Source organism: Hyposmocoma kahamanoa, unplaced genomic scaffold (assembly GCF_003589595.1).
Source record: "Hyposmocoma kahamanoa isolate Upper Pololo Valley unplaced genomic scaffold, ASM358959v1 182, whole genome shotgun sequence".
Taxonomy (NCBI): domain Eukaryota; kingdom Metazoa; phylum Arthropoda; class Insecta; order Lepidoptera; family Cosmopterigidae; genus Hyposmocoma; species Hyposmocoma kahamanoa.
This window is the reverse complement of record NW_020653713.1, coordinates 3925229-3929332: the sequence shown is the minus strand read 5'-3', so window position 1 is coordinate 3929332 and position 4104 is coordinate 3925229. Positions and strand designations below refer to the sequence as shown.

The 4104-nt window shown below is 33.7% G+C and overlaps 1 non-coding gene across 1 annotated transcript; it reads left to right on the top strand.

Moving 5' to 3' along the window:
• The first annotated feature begins 1097 nt into the window (after nt 1-1097).
• Nucleotides 1098-1170, top strand: Trnar-ucg. The gene has a single exon. It is a non-coding gene; the product is annotated as a tRNA-Arg (tRNA).
• Nucleotides 1171-4104: the final 2934 nt, after the last annotated feature.

Here is a 4104-nt window from a genome sequence, read left to right as displayed (position 1 = left end):
TTTTTTTGCTTCGATTTCGTATAAGTATTTGGTTAATTAAAACCACATAATATAAAAAATAACACACTATGATATAGAAATGTAACTGTTGATCAATCATTTAATATTAGATACACATAATACACACATACATATCGACGGCTGTTTAGAATAGTGGCCTATCTCAAAATCACCTAAATCATCTTTAACCGTACGATTTTCATCCGACTACATGGTGAAGTCTTTCCAGCTAAAAAGCTGCAACTGATTTTTAAAACACCCTGGATATGTCATAGAAAACACTACATCAATCAAAATCAACGTTACTAAACGTTGATTTTGATTGATTAGCACGTTACGAAACAAAAAAAATGTCAACGAGGTCGTATCGTGATGAAGTTTGAAACTGTACAAAACAATTAAAACTTTATAAAAGAAGGCTCTAATAGCCTTTGGTCCGTATATAACATTACTTGTGTAACTAACTGACGTGGCTAGTCTTTAAAACATGTCAATTATATTTTATTTTGACATAAAACAAACCATCAAAATGATGTACGCCAGTTTTAACTTCCTGCAGAGACATCTATTGGCAATCTGAAGAAGGCGGACGTCGAAACATTCACAAGCGCCATCTATACATTATTATGAGTATGTTGTAAGTACGCAGTAGCGTTATAAACTTGGTGCCACAAGCTACAACGGCTACTAGAATTTATGACAGTTTAGCAATTTATTCCTAGATGGCGCTTTATTTAATTTTAACTTAATGAATTTCATGAGTAATTTTTCTATTGCGTATTGAATTTCTTTGCATTTAAATGCTTCATTGTATAAGTTGTAATGTTTGTGTGTAATTGTTTATTCCTTTTACGATTTGTTTCGTGTAGTTAAGTCAGTATTTACCTACTAATAATTTCATCGAATAATAATTATGTTGGTATCAACCAGATGTAGTAATTACAATGAAATGTTTATACTAAATACGAATGATTGAAGTAAATCATAGTCAGTTGTAATTGTTTGTAAACATTGTAATGTAGTTAATTATTTTTTTTTTTTATACACGATCGATGAAAACGTGCATGTGATCTACAATTTCACCTTGTAATCGCAAGGACCGTGTGGCCTAATGGATAAGGCGTCGGACTTCGGATCCGAAGATTGCAGGTTCGAGTCCTGTCACGGTCGATTTTAGAAATGTAGTTCTAATTTTTTAATTGCTTTGCTCCTCCATTTTTTATTTTAGTTGTGGTATAAATTATCTATTGTTTTGTTGCGAAGTTGAAAATAAGCATGTTTTAATTTACTAAACGGAATTAATGAAACGCAGTAGTCTTTTCTATGTTTCTTTTTAACCGACCTTAAAAAAAGGAGGAGGTTCTCAATTTGACTGTTTTTTATGTGTTACGCGATAGCTCCGGACATTTGTGAACCGATTTTGAGGAATCTTTTTTTGTTGGAAAGACAGCGTAAATTATATGCTCTCAAATTACAAAGATTTTTTTTCTGTGCAAATTCACTTTTCGTAATATTTGAGTATTTGTAAACGCAAAACAATAAATTCAAAATTTCATATGACATTCCCGGATATTCCCATTCAACCTAAATATTCCCAAATGGAATATTGATCTACTTTAATTAAATGTTTGCATGTCGATAATGACTTATCGATAGATTACGGTACGACACTAAAGACTTCCGCCATTTCTCCGTTCAATTTTTGTTTAGGCATGCACGTTCATTCCGTAGTTAGGGCAGCTCCTTTCTTTTATTTTTTTTCCATCCTCTAAGGATTTGACGCGCTTTGTCCTGCATTGTAAAATAACAAGTCGGTAGTGTTGAGCACTTAGCGCCCTCCCGCCAAGTGAAATATGTGGTTCTTTCTAAGTCCAATAGCTAATGGTCTTACTAATTTTTTTACGAGTCAATAGATGTGATTTACCTGTATTCAAGGAAGGATGAATTTTTTTATCTTATTAACCGACTTCAAAAAAGGAGGAGGTTGTGAACCGATTTTGGATGATTCTTTTTTGTTGAAAAGAGGGTATCTCAGTATTGGTCACATTTAAATTTGAAGAAATCATTCCACCTCTAAATTGAGAGATGAATTTAAATACAAAAGTTATAAAAATTAAAATACATAAACATTGTATGGTGTGTGTACCTACTTATATATCTAATGCTTATATTCCTTTACTGACTCACTGAACTTAATATTACATGTATTAATTTGTAAAAATATCTCTGTACATAATTTCTGCAATAAGTTAGATAGATAAACGACTCAATCACAGATCATGTTCAACAACGATCATAGCCCATAAATCAATAAAGAGTTTAAAAAAGCAATCAATTTATCGGCTATGACCAAAGATGGTCAACTACCCGGCGCTTGGTTAACGCCGGTTTAAATCGGGTAAAGACCCATTAATGTCCGAAATCGAGGGCAAAAACTAGTTAGAACTGAATATTTGTTGTAAATTGGTTTTTGTTTCAAATGTTATGATATTATTACAAAATGTTTGAATGAAAAAGTTTGAAATGATTTGCCTTTCTATTGAATCGATTCGCTTGAATCAATTGAAATAAATGTCATGGGCCTTGATTTTGTTTGCTTCTCCCGATCGGAAACTGCGTTTTTTTCGAGTCGAGGCGTATATGGGGGTTAAAAGATGAAAACAAAAAAGGTTTCCTTGCCTGTTTGCCACGTTTTACTTACATATATATTAAGTACATTTTTTAATATAAGCGTTTATATTTTTAAAAGTGTATTGTATGATAATTGATAATAAATGATTAAAATTAAAAAATACTAAATAGCGACATCTAGTGACACTCGTTGCAAGCTTTACGATCTTCATAATAGCAAACACGGAGTAATTCATCATACGTGCTCATGAATGTCGAAAAAAACCGACATCTAGCGGCAAACGTTGCTAGCTTTACGCGTTCTTAGTAGGGAACACGGGGTTAATCATGTTCGTGGTCATTTAGTAATTAGTTCGGATAATATAATCTAGGTGGCGCTTAAAATAACTTCGATTAGACAATATACGAAGGTTTCCCATTGCTGGCTGGGTTGGATATTATGCCCATAGGAGGATATTATGCCCAATGTCGTTTGAGAGAATTATTTATAACATTATTTTGTTATCGAAGAATGTCGAAACTTTCTCGAACTTGCATATTTAATAACGATAGTTTTATTTAAAAGCACACGGAAATATGTCATCCATGATGATGGATAAAAAGTTTTTTTAACATTGGCATTTCTCTCCCTGTGGAGTTAGAACAAACCAAACAAGAACTTGGCAACTATTGACATTTTAATACAGTAATTTATCAGCGAAGTAAATAGGGCAAATAAATAAACATAGGCAGTAGTTTTTTTTAACCGACTTTAAAAAAGATGGAGGTTCTCAATTCGACTGTACTTTTTTGTGTCCATGGTACTCGATTACTATGGCATTTGTGAACCGATTTTGCTCATTCTTTTTTTGTTGGAAAGAGGATATCTGCGTATTGGTCCCGTTTAAATTTGAAGTAAATATTTGACCTCTAAGGGCGGCAAACTATTGGGTGAATCCGATTTCGCGTACTTTCCGTTAATCGATTTCAATAATATAATTCCAATAAAACGCCGATAAGGCAACTTTTGAGATCGGTTTTTTATCTCGTTAAAACAGGAATGTAGTTTTCAAATTAAATACTATATAATATTAATACACTACGCTATGCCACGCCAATGAAGAACAGAATACCAAAAAATTGCAATGGCAGTTGAATTGGTAGTATTATTTTTTATTGGTAGTAGAATACTAAACGTACAAAATCCTGACACTAGCACTATCGACCCACAACTGAAATGATTTAAAATTAGAAGACCTGGGGTCCAGATGAAGTGACGATCTGCGAAAAATTGCTGGCAGCAGATGGATGCGACAAGCTGGGACCTGGCGAAACGGCGCATTAGCAGATTGTTATACACCGAGGATGTTTTAAGCTTAGAATAATAACGCATAGAAACCTAGTCCGCACACGCTAAGTGAGGTAAATTGAAGCGCGCCAAAAGGGCCTACACGAGCGGGCGGGCCTTCAGTGCTCAAAGTCAACTTGCACCGC